This window comes from Festucalex cinctus, chromosome 16 (genome assembly GCF_051991245.1).
Source record: "Festucalex cinctus isolate MCC-2025b chromosome 16, RoL_Fcin_1.0, whole genome shotgun sequence".
In the NCBI taxonomy this organism is placed as follows: Eukaryota; Metazoa; Chordata; class Actinopteri; order Syngnathiformes; family Syngnathidae; genus Festucalex; species Festucalex cinctus.
The window spans coordinates 8,175,777-8,190,962 of NC_135426.1; the positions used below are offsets into that span (position 1 = coordinate 8,175,777).

At 43.0% G+C, this 15,186-nt stretch overlaps 1 long non-coding RNA gene across 3 annotated transcripts in view; it reads right to left on the reverse strand.

Moving 5' to 3' along the window:
- Nucleotides 1-4,215: 4,215 nt before the first annotated feature.
- Nucleotides 4,216-15,186, reverse strand: part of LOC144004171 (uncharacterized) — a 50,244-nt gene continuing 39,273 nt past the window's right edge. For 2 of the 3 annotated variants that reach the window (XR_013279220.1, XR_013279219.1), the window contains one exon: nt 4,216-7,771. This is a non-coding gene — a long non-coding RNA (uncharacterized LOC144004171). The remainder of the gene's footprint in view (nt 7,772-15,186) is intronic. The other variant, XR_013279221.1, reaches the window with a different exon arrangement.

A 15,186-nucleotide genomic window follows, 5' to 3' on the forward strand; every position in this document is an offset into this window, starting at 1 on the left:
TATTTTGTTTTTTTTGTGAACTATGAGAAGGAATCTCATCTCCACAGTTCTGTCAGAAGATCTTCCTGCAAGATGAATCCGTCCTTCAGGTGCTTGCACATAAATAATCAGGATCACCCCGTGAGCTCCACGTCAACGGCGATCACTGGGAGGTTGCGTTGCACGTTAATTGCAGTTGACGCATCGCTGAGGTGAGAGAAAAACGCTTTGCTTTTGAAGTGCTTTGAAAGGTGGCGAAGACGCGTGGCGTTTTCCTCTGCTAATTAACGGTGAAGAAGAAGAAGAAGAATAGTAGCGGGAGGAGGAGGAGGAGGGGGTGGACTAATCGTGGCACTTTTGCGAGGCGTCCAACTTTGAGGCTGTGTGAGCGCACACACAGCGGCCTGCTGGGATGACAGACTGTTGCGCAACGGCGAGGTCACGGGTCTGACCGTGGTGACCCGTGGCGGTCGGCAACACCTGCACATTTCGCGCCGTACCCTTCAGCGGAGTAACTTTTTGGAAGTTCATATGACAACACAATGGAGACAAAAGTCTTGGGACGTCATTCAGTTTTAAGGTCATAGGTGAGCTGAAAACTACACCATTTGTAAGTGTTACTTGGCAACTCTTTTAAACATCCATCCATCCATTTTCTTAACAGTTTGCTCCTCACAAGGGTCACGGGGGTGCTGGAGCCTATCCCACCTGGCTTCAGGTAGTAGGTGGGGTACACCCTGAACTGGTTGCCAGCCAATCGCAGGGCACACAGAGACAAACAACCACTCACACTCAAGCACACCTAGGGACAATTTGGAGCACACAATTAACCTGCCATGCACATCTTTGGAATGTGGGAGGAGACCAGAGTACCCGGAGAAGACCCACACAGGCACAGGGAGAACATGCAAACTCCACCCAGGAAGGCCGGAGCCTGGACTCGAACCTGAGTCCTCAGAACTGGGAGGCGGACGTGCTAACCAGTCAACCACCGTGCCCCCCTCTTTTAAACATCATCATCATCATCATCATCATCATCATTATATGTTTAAAAGCAATGTTCAAGAGCATTAATAAAATTCAGACATGAGCTAGTAAAATTGCAGAAATGTATTTTTTTTCTATGTACCATTATGAGTGTAATGAAAATTGTGTATGCCTATGAATTTCATGTACATACGCTATTGGCAAATGTGTTAAAGTGCAGTTGTATACACGAGCAGGATTACACAATTTCTTTTCTTGAAATGTATTCATTTACTGAATTAATAGTGAAATAAGTCAAAAGATACAAAGAATAAGGGGTAGGACTAGATACGTTTTTCCTACTTCTTCTTACTCCCTTTGAAATGTAAACTATCACTAATGATTGCATCTTCTTTTAATTTTTATTTGCTACTTGTTTATGTGTTTATATGTTCAACAAAAACAAACTCTTAGATTTGTTGATAAATATTCATAGTTGGTTACTGATTAATAATTTTCATGTTGTAAATTACTAAATTTTATGTAACACAAAAAAAAAAAAAAAAAAAAAATCATTTTCACAAGGTCGAGCTGCGCTTGAGTCCGGAACCTTTATGTCCACCTGTTTATGCTAATGCTAGCGCTCATGCTCCCAGTTATACTGATATTACAGAGACAAAGCACTGAAAGAAACATATCTCTTTTCACGGCAAGTGGCCAACAAGGTATTTATTTATTGTTCTTTTATTTACTTTGTTGCTTATAAATGTAGTTTATAAGCGGCGTGTGCATGGCGATGTGCAAGGCCGTGTACGGTATATCCAAGAGGATTACAAAGTGCCTAGTTTCTCCCCACTAAACATTGTGTGCCAGACCAGAGGAGACAAATTCTGGACTGGTCACCAGTCAGTCGAAGAGCACATCTACTGCATGCAGTTGACGCTCACATTTGCACTGAGTGGGTACTGAACAGACATTGCCTGCAGCGTTGGTAGTGCAGATTGGTCCGTTGGACAAACAATTCGTTTGCAAATTGTGTAGCCGAAAAACCGCTACAGCTGCTTATTTGTGATGATCCTTCTGCTCTCGTTCCTTATCCTGTTCTCAATACTGAAATAAATACATTTAATAATAAGATTAACTGACAAAGACAAAACGGACATTCAATATAACTGTAGTTAGCTTTATAAACATTAAGTTTTAGTTTCTTGTGGTTCTTTTTTCCAATGCATTTTCATTTTATTTTGTTAACGAAAATGTTTTTCCATTTTTAGTTTGTTATTTTGTGCACTACAATAACCTTGGAGTGAAGAAAGCTAGCTTAGCACTGAGCATTCCCACTGGTAGGTCTCCCTAATATTATGCTTCCTTCTTCCTCCAACTGTCCTTGCCATCTTTCCAAATACTTTTATTGTATAACAACGACAACAAAAACGAATCCCCACTCATCTTCCTGACTGTGTTTTGACTCCAATATCGCATCACATTTAATTTACTGCCCATCATTCTTGGCTGCATGTTGTTTGGCAAGAGCAGAGTAAAAATTTTCCCTCTAATTGGATGTTTTTGTGGATGCCGGATTAATCAGCCGTGGGGTATTTAATGTTGTTTGGGCAGCTGAGAGGTAATACAGCCAAGCCATTAACATATCATTAAAGAGTCCTAAGCACTGTAATTGCAGGCAGGATGCTGACGCTTCAGTCTCATTAAGTGGACACGGCGTGGCGTGGCGGTGGCAGCTTTTCTTTAGTGAGCTGTGGAACAAATGTGCGCAACTCAGCACACGGGCTGTCACACCGGGATGTCTGCGGGTCACACTCCTGGCGGAGTGAGCCAGCACAACGGCTGCGCTTGAGGCCCACAGACATTATTAAGAGAAAGGAAGACTTATTTTCAGGGTTAGTGAGTTATAGGGAACATGTGATGCCCAACTTGCTTGACAGTCAGACAGTTAATCATTAATATTGCTTACAATTAGATTCTTTGTCATAACCGTGTAGAAAGAAAGTTATCGTGCTGTAAAAAACACACTTCATCATATTGCCTATTTTTGCTGCACAGGGGGAAAAATATTACAAACAAATCAATATATTGACAAAAATGAGAGGTATCTATTTAAATGGCAGAATGTTTTGTATTAATGTCAGATCGTGAAGATATACTAGTGGTGCCAGAAAATATTGATATTGTAATGTACAAGTTATCAATAAAGGACTACTACACCAACATCAAATACCCATATATGGTAGCTAGGCAACCACTTTGTCTCGCTCCTGGAAAACAGAACATGCTGATAACTCAGTTTTTATGGGAACACTGTGGGAGAAATTTGCATTCCTTTATTTTCTTATACTTTTTTGAATGGTTCATTAGCAAGATTGCATGGCCTTTTTTTGCCATTTTTCCCAATTTTGATGAGCCAAGGCAAATATTTGTCCCTGCTCTCGATGTTTGCTATAGTGCCAAAGGTGTGTGACTGAATGTAGAGGCCATGTTCATATAGTATTTTAGACTAAATGGTATTCAATGTCAAATGAGATAATGTTGGGCTAATTATTCAGCAGACTCAAGATCTCAGCATGCATTTGTGCATCACAACAGCTTTTCCACACTCGTGTTGAGTCATCCGCATCAATATTTGACCATCTCCGTGTTTTAATTACAGATTCTGTGCACTCGCCTAAATTTCGGGGATTATCCAATTATCTCTTGCGTGCCGACAAACACGAGGGTCTCTTTGCCTTTCGGTAATTGGAATGAGGAGCTAGCACTCAAAGGAGAGGCCTATCACTGAGAATTATTGAACAGAGGAGTTAAAAAAAAAAAAAAAAAAAGTGAGGGTGTGTGTGGTCTGCTTGTGGATTTCCTCTGATTTCATCAGAAAAAAAAAAAAAAGATGGTGAGGGCGATTCCCTTGCAAACGCTGTCCAGCTGGTGTGTGGGCGAGCAAACAATCCTCTCAAGGCTTATGCCTTAACTTTGTAGGCAATCATGTAGTGCTGATTAAAGGCTTCTTTATTGTTTAATGAGGCAGAAGTTTGAAGTCGATTTAGTGCACCTATCAACGTGTCATCGCACTGACAGGCAGACTGAAACGCAGCTCCTAGTCACCGTTTTAATAGCATGGACTCAAACTTCCTGTGCGTGCTGCTTATAATGAAGGCTGCCAAGCAGACAACCAGCGGACCGCATACTGGCATTTGTGAGGGGGGGAAACAAAGCCAAAACGTCACGTTTGAGTGACAAATGAAACAGGAGATATGCAGCAGGTTGAATAGGCATTGTTCATGTTTTATTGAACAGCACTGACATTACAAAAACGGCAACAAATGAAGCAGAGAACACAAAAGAGCATTATTTATTACAGGCAAATCAAAGTCGAGCCTGCGGGGGGTTTGATACTGTACACAAACATCACATGCCTTTGCATTTGTCACATGAAAATTCCATTTCTCCGCTGTTGACGGTCGCCACGCTTTTGATTTGAAGTGGCGGGTCATGTGACCTCGCACGACTTGATCAAGCGTCATAACTCAAGGTCCTGTGCCGCCTTATCGGCACTCTGCGTACGTCTGTGGAAATGCGCTCGCGTTGTCTTATTTCTCAGATCGTTTTTGACATTCTCAACGTCGAAAGCAGCTTCAGATCATAAGCAGTGAAGGCGCACACAGCCACAGGCAAAGCAGGAGGACATTTGCAATCAATCTCCTTTTCGTGCTGTTTTCGACAGAAAAAAAAATAAAATACACGCTGCTTCCTGCACTTCCAAGACAGGCTAGCGTTCCCACCTTTAGATTTCCCATAGACCCCCTGCTAGTCCGGGATCTAAACGACCCCTCTCGGCTCTGCTTTGGAATTCTCTCAGACCCCCACGCGTATGAAAAAGAAACACCACGTAGGAGCGGGAACCTGAAAAATAAATTAAACCGATAATGCAAGCGAAAGAAACTTCCCATCCCGCCCACTGAATATTAGATCACAACAACTCGCAGCGCTGAATAAATCATTAAACCCCAGCAGAGCATAGCTATTGCAATGTCTTCTTGAATATTAATCCAACCTTGCGTTGGTGCAGAAGTAATGTCACACAATTGGAAGCATGTGTCAAACCGGTGTAATATACATGGATTCATAATTCAGCCTTTTGGCTTACGACAACAGCATGTTTAGGCTTTATTCAGATTGCCCTCCCGGGGGTGGGGGAGTGTGCAGGCGGGCGGGCGACACGAACAGACAGTTGACATTTAAACCCAATCCCATTGCGCCAAAGCGGACCCAACAGGAATGGGGTCATTTGAATTTTACGCTTAATTGGTTGGAAGTGAACTCAGCTCAAGGGGAGCTTTAAGGGAATAAATGCCACTCTTGGCAAAAAGTATTGAAAGTATGTATGACAATTGAAGTTTTCAGCAAAGTCTATCCAATTCATTTGCATTTTTTAACTTTAATATTGGACATGTGTTGCGTTTATGACCATTTTACAATGTTTTTCCAAGTCTGTACACAAAAACAATGACGACGACCTACCTCTAAGCATCTCATCTTTGGTCCGATTTTGTCATGAAAACTTTCCACTTCCTGATTGAGGCAGAATTATGTATTAAGGTGCATGTCGGTAGAAAATAAATCATAAGTGATGATAAACCGGACACCCACCATTTTCCTATGCACATTCACCAAACCCTTCTTCATTGATAAATCTGGCACTCTTGACCTTGAATTCAGAAAGTGTTGTATTCTTCATGCAGCGTTCTTTAGTTTTGCTAGATAGCTATGTGCTGAACTAGAATTGCTCCATTTGGCACTGCAAATCATGCAGTTCGGACTCTAACTCCCATCACTCAACTCTATTTATAGAGCACTTTAACAACCACTGCCGTTTTCTTAAGATGGAACCCAATGAAAACAGTAGAGGCCCCAGAATTGAACCCTGTGGAACACCATGTGTTAAATTATACATGTGAATTCATATTGCACATATTCATCCAATCACTTTCTTTTTAACCTCGACATAGTTTGTATGAAGGGATTACAATAATAAAGAAATCACACGACGTACCGTAACAACCATAAGTCGACTACCGAGCGCACCAAATTCCCTGCAGCTCAGATAGGCCAAGCTATTTAGTGCCATCCCCAATCATATGAGTCACTTGTGTGTTTCCACCTCCGCCGAGACCCTAAGACTGACTCACTAAACTCCTGTGGTTCGACTGTGCTAAACATTTAGCGCATCCCACCCCATTACGACGAGTATAGAGGGAAAAAAATAAAATCATTAAAATGTGCGTGACGTCAATGTTCGCTGCATGATGTCGGCCGTCGCGTTGAGCGGTCACCGCGTGTTTAGTGGCTTCTGCTCCTACATGAACCCATCGACCATCACGTAGGAATAAAAAGCCATAAGACACAACAGCAATCTCACAGGAGGGAAGAAAGAGAGGCTGGAGGCGGGAGGGAGGAGGAAGAAGCGTGGTGGCAACCAGGGGATGAGTCGTGATGCTATTAGCTAGCGTTAGTAAAAAGAATTCCAATTCTACTGTTCCTGATGGCTTTGATATTCAGCGATGCTTTGGTTGGTGTGTTATTGGCCCTAGCTATGAGCCCCAGGGACTCTGCCTAGCAACAAGAGGCCAGGAATGCAAAAAATTCAGCAGATCTACATAGCAGTGTGTTCTCCAGCTTGCTAAAAATGTTTATTTAAATGCCAAGTTACACAAAGATGATGCATTTTATTTTGGACTGAACAACCCCTCTATAAAATGCCACTGGGAAAGTGCAAAAGAATTCTACTTCGCAAACAAGGAGGGGGTTGCGCAATCAGGCTGAAAAAGAGGGGGGGAAAAATTGGGAAAACAGAGGGGGCTGGTACCCAGGAGAGCGAGGAGACAATGATGGCGTGGTTATAAAAAGTGGATTTTGCAGAAGCGGCGCCGCTCTCCCACTCATGCACAGCTAACCCACAGGTGACACTTGTAGTATCAAAGTCCCTGTTTGATTATGCGCGCGAGCAGATGAATATGTATTTGATTATCAGACGCTTGTGTGGAAATTACATTCGCTATGCTTGAAACAAAGCGCAACGACGAACCAGAGCAAGCATCCGTCTGGTGTTTTCAAATATGCACATTCCCCTTTACAGGGCGGCATCCTCCCGATAAATATCGACCCCTTCAAACCCGGCATGCTTCAGCTAATATCCACTTCACGGCGGCCGAAATGTGCCGCCGCCCGCGACAGATAGCCGGACACGCTTTGGCGCGCAAAAGGGGTTACAGTGCCAACGCGAGCCAGGCACGTCCGGATAAATATGTATGACTGCAACGCTGTGGGTTTCCTGCTTTCTATGCTAATGATCTTATACAAGTTTAATAATGCGACTGTGCTTCACCGGGGGTGGGGAGATGGAAGTGGTGGTGGGGGTCGGCACGTGGGAGAGCGGCCGCGGCGAGGCCTCATAAGACGTGAGACGTGACTGGCTAAGTAACGCTTCTTCTTTCTAAACGATGGACAGAAGATATGTGGGCTGGAAAGTGTTCAACTAGCTTTGTAACTGAAAAGGATATTGAAAGTTGACTTTTTTTTTTTTTTTTCCCCCACCGAAGCAACTATTCGGAACAGCTACAATTTTTGCTTTATTCTGAACACAAGATTTGCCTACCACTTATAGTAGGAAATAATGCATACATACCATACGTCCATGCAGATGATATTAAATAAAGTTCTTATCAGTTTACAATTTGTTTCTTCCTGATTCAAATCGGATTCGGAGGGTCAAGTTCAGGGTTCATGCGTAGCAGTGGAAATCCCATCCTGGAGGAGGAGCCTGTGACGACGACAAAGAAAGAGCACAAAATAGCAGTTAAGGTCTGTGTAGTGTTCAAGGCAAGCTGTGAATGTGAGACAACGCTAACGCCTTCTTGGCAAAGAGCTCAAACTGCGACTTCGGAGATAAACCCACATCTAACGGTTTCAAACCGCCATTACCCACCAAGCAATTATATCCCTTGTTGAGCAGCAACTACTTCTTGATGACTTGCACTGTTTGTGGCGTCTAATGAAAGGTTGCCAGCGCGCCGACGTCCCAGTGCCTTCTGAGTTGAAAACCGTCGCCCGCATGTTAAATTGGGATTGAGCCCGTGACAACTTGGAGAATAATACGGGTAGGGGAGACTGGGCCTAGTTGTATCATGGGAAAGTTGTCACGTTTCAATTTTCTTCTCCACTAGAGGACGCAACGAAAAAGTAGAAGACCAGTTTTCTTCGAATAAATGGTCAGGGGTTTGTTTACTGTCTGAGAAGAGAATAGCACATTGTGAGCTGAGATGAGGGCCAGTTAACCGTTTTTCACAACCCAAAGTAAAACAATTTTTACGGCATACATAGACAAATTATAGCAGCAATTCATGTGGACGTGTTAGAGGAGAGATTCAGGCATCTTGTCATGCCTCAGTCACTACCTGCTCCGTTTTAAGCTCACTTTAAACTGGAGCAACTTGTCTCACTCATTTTGAGGTTTGTTGTCACACATGCAAAGAATGTGCCAATGAAAAATGCACATCTGGCAACTCTATTTACGTTTGCAAGAATTGTTCTTCAGATAATGAGTCCGAAGAGTGGGGAATTTAGTTTGCTAGCTTTTGCATCATTGTTTAAAAATGGATTTTCCAGTTGTTGGAACTACAGTAAACCCACCTCAGGACTGGTTTAAGCTTCATGAGGAACCATCCATCAATCCATTAATCAAAATGCTTTATTATACATTTTTTTAAATTCAATTTAATCTCAAATTTCCAGTTCATGGGAAGCAAGACAGACATTCGAGGCTGAGAGCTATGGCCTACATGCCAGCAGTTCCTGAGTTTGCTCACTCACTATGGTACATTGTCAAGATAAGTAATAATTTCTCTGGCTGTAAAAACAAAATAAGTATGAAAATGATGTGAATACAAAAAATATACCTAAGACTATGGCCTTTCATCTAGTATACATTTTGTTTAAAAAATGATGTATTGATTCCACGCAATATATAAAAGTATAAAAAGTGCTGCAACAAACCTCCTCTCTAAGTTTAGCTTTGACTTTATCATCTCTAAAAATGCGGCGAGCTAACAGTTGGGGGTGGATCACACCTCACACAATGAGCTGTGACATCCCCATTGAACAATGATGGATCGTGCTGCCGGACCGAGCGGCTGTTTGAGAGGCAGATCACTCAAAAGTCAAGATGTAAAAGCCCAATCACATGATGAATGGTCTATTTAGTCGTCAGATGAGGACAGACCTGCACAGAGACACAACGCATGCTTCACCACCTTGAAGGGAGGGAGGTGGGGGCTTTAAAAAAAAAAAAAAAAATGCATCGATTGAAAAGAATTTGGACCGCAGTAGAGGCCCTAAAAGACCAATGAAAGTGTCAGCTCATTTGTTGTATTACAAAAGAAAGCCCGAGTTTGAGTTTTGGCTCAAAATGTCATCTCTTCACATTTTGCGCCTCTGTCGTATCTGCAGTTCAATCGCCGATGAGGAAGCCAAACAATTTCTCTTCGTGTTGAGTGAATCGACAAGGCGACCCGTAATTGATGGGCAATACATGTCGCCACCTTAGATCTGATAGGAAGAAGGCAATGATGGATCTCCAGATGAGCTTATGTGGAATAGGTGGGTGGTGTTGGCGGGTGAACAGATGTAGGGTGGCGCATCAAGAGAGGGATGGGGTTGCCTGTGATCGTTTCCACCCCGCAGCGAACAAAATAGCCCTCATATATCCCTGTAATCTGCATTAGCAGTGGAGCTCCAGTCAGGAGACAGCACAGAGGGGGATGAGTAATGGGGCTACTGCTGATTTGGCAGGCCTATATTACACCTCAAAAAGTGAGGCAACTGGCGAGAATATGAAATGTTGCAAATGAGCATCCTTCCACCCCCTCAATGTACAGTTTCAACCTCTATTACACCAATATCATTTTCACCTAAAGCTACAGCCTTTCTAAGTCGCTTTCCCCCCAGTGCTTCAGCAATATTTAATAGTTCCTGTTTTGACGGGTGCATTTTATCCGGCTTGCGGTCCCATTTCCGCCCAGCAGGTTGTGGAATGATCAATAGCGTCGGCTTTTGGATGTGGATTGCGAGCAGCCCACAGTGTAGGATGCCTCTGTTCATTTGCCACAGTGGGAAGTTTGTCCTTAAATATCAAAGCCAAAATAGAACTATTAAACAACACAAAGGGAGTCTTTTACTTACTTTCTCATTTATATGACACTGAACTTTAGTTATTTTCAAACTGGATTCTATTAGTTATATTTTAACAAAAGCAATAGCAGAAGTCTTAATTGCATCTCGAATGGCTAACTCCCAAGATGTGCGCCTATATAGATTGAGCAAAACAGAGGCTGGCATTAAACTCGTGTAATGGCTTGTAACAGGATATGCTTACTTGCTATCTGAAATTAAAATCGTAGATATCGAGTCCCTCTGGGCCAATCAAGTGGCTCGGTGTATTCCCGTGAGCCGCCTGTTTGTGTGTCGCTTTGCACATGTGAAATTGGCTTCATTTCCTCTCATTATTCAAGGTTTCCCGCCTTCATAGATTAGCGATTGTGGCACGCTCTTGTTTCTTTTCACAGATTAGCTACGCTGTTATTTTTAGTTTTACTCCACTTGGGCGGGAAACGCAATTAATTAATCAGCCCGACTTTTTCCCCCTCCATCAAGATACAGGCGACTCATTTAATCAGAGTTGGAGCCTGCAAACATTGGCATATGGTGACATTAAAGTAACATTATGGCATAATGTGCAACAAAAGCATTTGCACTTAAGCGGGCGTTTTTAAAAAGGCTGAACAAGCGTGCAGCAGCTGGTTTTCTACTAGTGGAGCGACAAAACACGAACTTAAGTGCTACCTTAGGTAATAGCTGGTTCATTGTGAATCAACGCGCGTCCATTTAAACTAAAACCCTCCGTTGACATTTCAAGGACTTTCATTAGACTTGCAGCAGCTGTGTGAGAAAATTCACTCTTTGCGGGCTTTATTAAGCTTTGTTTGTGGAACATAGTGCCACTGCAGGTCCCGGTGTCATTAAAACACTGCAGGATTTCCATTAGGTGACACGTGCATGTGCATGGATGACACTCTCCTCGCAGTAAGCCTTCCATTCTAGTTGATAGCCTCCACGTTTCTGCTGCTGCTGCTTTCCCACTGCAGGGGTTTTAGCGAATTGCTTCACCCGGTTCCTCACGTTGCTATCACGAAAAAAGTGCTGGCAGAAGCATCTGGCATGCCAGTAAAAAAGATTAACCCCTGAATAGCCAATCAGGCACAGCAGCTACCTGAGCAGCTATTCCAAGTAGAATAGATCACAACTTTGTCTACGCTCCGGTTGTTGAAGAAGCAACTTTTATCGCATTGATGGATTGATTCACCTCCCACATAGAGGCAAACCTTCCTCCTGGCACTTCAGGCAGCCGCATGTCAACAAGTCAAAAGTGAATCAGATTCTTTTGCATGCAGATTAAAACTTTCAAGCCTGCAGGGGGAATGACTTTCCACCAAGTCTCAAACTTTGGATGAGAATACATCACTTGTTTTGGGTAGTTTACACTGTGACAACAAAGCATGGTTGGTAGCTTAAGTGGACTATGAACACTAAGTCTAAATCTAAGGAATTGAAACCGAAATTGACACACAAAACCTTCGGATTTGAAATGGTGGAACTTTGACATGTCTTTTTCCAACCCAGATACCTACGATTAAAGATATATTTCCTGTATGTCATATGACTTTTCCCATTGATAGTCATCTGTCCGGAGTGAGCAAAATTGTGGCTACGGCTAATGCTAGCTCTGTTCAACTATGTGAGGAGGGTGAACTAGTGGAGATGAAGAAATATGGCTAGTCCGACTAGTAAGTGTGAAATTGCTGATCCACCAGGTTCATTTAGGTCAACACTATGGGAGCATTTTGGCTACCAGGAAATCGCATAGTTGACAAAACTCTCAACTACAAAACTTCCTCGAGTCACGACAATCTTGTTAATACACATTCAAAGACACCATCCCAAAATTGACATTTGGCACATTAGGAAAGGGTAAAAACAAAATAATCGTTAAAGCCGTGCGTAGGTAAGAAATAGAGATACGATTTGTATTGTTACAGCTCTATTAGTTATATGTTAGGATGTTACTATATGACTAAATTGACACAGAAATAACGGTCTTGAAAAAAAAAAAAAAATCTCCGTCAGCTTCTTTGTTGGCCCCTTTCACGACCACTCTCATTAATGGTTGAAGGTTTTCTCTCCTTATCGCTCTCACTTTCTCTCTGACTCCGTTTTCATGAAGGCAATAAAATGCTCATCAGGAAAGGTCTGAAATGATTGTTTTTAATATGACGACTTTTTAATGGGTACCGAAGGAGACGGCGCGTTTTTATCAACACGTGTCAGCGAAGAACTAATGGCACTAAAAGCGACAGGTTAGCAAGCTCGCCCTTGCTCTCTGATAATAAACTCACACACACTCACTCTATTTTGTTTGTTTAAACCGCAGCACACTTTATTTAGCTGTCAAATGTTGCAAACATGCATTTTGCAGCCTCCTGCCATCCGTCACTCAAACGTAGCTGCGTTTGACCTTTTATTGAAGATTTCTGCATCGGCCTCGTCTCTTTCATCTGTACGTGCTTTGTCATTGATTGGACGCTAATCTGAGGACTTTTATGGTTTAGCTGCATGAGGAAACCTGTCGGAGGCGAGCACAAAGAGCGAGCGTTCTGCCAAAAAGGTCACGGTATTGGGACTGGAGAGGTTCTGATAAAATTACAGATAAAGCCTGACACGTTCAGCACTCCAAAGAGTCGAGAGATTGCGCACTGCGGGGCCAAAAAAAAAAAAAAAGTACCTACCGCTTTATCGGGATTATGAAGCGGCTTTTCCTGTTTAGTGGAAATTGCCTGCCCTTTGAGAAGATGACCTCACATCTATTATATAGCAACCATGAGGTAAATTATTACCTTGAAAAGGTGAATGTATAAATTTGACTGGCGTTATACGAGTCAGACCTAATGGCGTGAAGCAAAAAAGATATGTTGTGATAGCGGCAACGATGCTCTGCTCATTACATCTGCATTATATAATGTGATGTGATGTGCCTATTACCCATTATACACACTACATTGCTTCATATTTTTTAATGAGGCGCTGGGTTTATGAGCTCTCCTCAACGAGGGTTCTGACTTGGCCGACTTTGCCGCCCAAGGTCAAGACGAAGGCGGTTTGAGCGCGAGAGGCCCCCTGCCCACCAGACGCTAAACAAAACCACTTATCTGCCTCCTTCCTTTTACCATACAAGGTCATCTCATGCTGGCTACGCCTCCACAATTAGCATGCAGCCTGTGGCGTGGCCTGTCTGGCAAGCGACGCGCGAGCGTGGCGCTCATCTAATGACATGCCAGTCAGGAGGGTGCCCTGATGAGTGTTAAAAGTTAAAGAAAAAAGCTCCCGAGGGGTTTTTGCATCACCTCATGGGCTGTACAGAAAGGACTAGACGAGGGCAGGGAGTTTATTGCATATGCAGCATGCTATTTGGTTGACACTTTCATCCAACATGTGCTCAACTTGGGTCGTTGATTACCAACACTTTGTCATGTGCCACGCGCCTGACACCGACATAAAGCACCTCATATTCAATGCAGAGGGCCATCAATTAAAGCAGCGCAAAGCCATTAATTTTAGAATGAGACGATTACAACATCAAGTGCATGCACAACCATTTGAATGTCACAGTTTGTTGGGCTAAGGACTGGACTGTAACTTAGAAATGACAATTTATGATATTAATTATTCACAGCAATAGGTTTCTAATGTTCTGCTCATCAATGAACACAAATGATTCCCGTACTAGATTACTTATGCCCCGAAACCTAATCACAACACTGAATTCCCACGCATGAAAGCAGCACTTGCAACATGGCAGAACACATTCCCAGGGTACGCAATCCAGGAAGTAATTACAATTCTCCACAGACATAATTGGGAAAACAAATTAGCATTAGGTAAATGTAATTTCCACTTGACAGCATTAGAAATTTCACCTCTGAGCCACGGTGGTTTGAGAGGCAGTGCGCGGGGATGCGCAAAGTCGTATCTATGATCACTGCTAACAAATCAAATCAAGAACGGGCAATGTTAACTTAGGGTTGTGAGTGAATACTCGCAGCCATTTTCACTGCAGCAAACCCCTTCGCTCCCGGCTGTTTCACTCAATTTGGACTGATTTTGCAAGTCCCCACAGAATATTGTTCTATTGCTATAAAAACATGGAGCCTAACAAAAGAGAGATTAGAGTCTCTTCTCTCATCAGGAAAAGTAAATTTCCTATCCATTTACGTTTTGTAGCAATTAGCATTAGAATATAGCCAACTTTAATCATGATTCACACTCCTGGTGAAAACTGTCAAAAAGAGCTTGTTGCAACATGGCCCGGGCTACTCGTACTCTTCTGCCACCTGCTGGCCTATTTTTGTACTAACCTCTATTGCTTTAAGCCACCTCTTCAGATCAGAAGCTGCATCAAAGCCTTCTGTCTGCTCTTGGATAGAAACAAATGAAACAAACGTATAAACACATTTTTGGGAGTGAAGGACAGTGTTTAAAAAAATGTACGTTTTGGGGTTTGAATGAGTTAATAGATTAAGTCAAAATATGAAACTGAACAAAAACCGTCACTGGTGTTCCAGTACTTTTTCGTAGTCGAGTTTAGTTTGATCTGACAAGATGAAAAAAACTGAGGAACCAGCACCTATGGATTTATTTATTCATGCTATGATAAATCGGCCATGCGAAATGCAATTATGCTTGCAATAAGATCAAAGTCGCTTCTTCAGTGTTTACCTAAAATCTACGCTCAGCCTCTTGTTCAACTTCGTCACCCGATTGTGTGCCCTGACCCAAAATTATCATGGATGACATCAAACCACACATCCCTGCGGCGTAAAGGCGTGAAGCTGCGACATGCTTCACAAAGCCGCCCCGCCTGCTAATGGCCCCTTCTCCGTATAGCACCGCTTGACGGGCTGCCAAGGGGCGGGGTGTTGTGTTATTGCGGAGCCAATCACCCACTAAGTATTTGCTGGCTCCTATTTCCTTGCTGCTAATGTGTGAGCCTCCCCGATGCCGCCGCTAAATCGACTCTTAACGCCCGACTTGACACCGCGCAGCGCCACGCGGAGAATCCCAAAGATG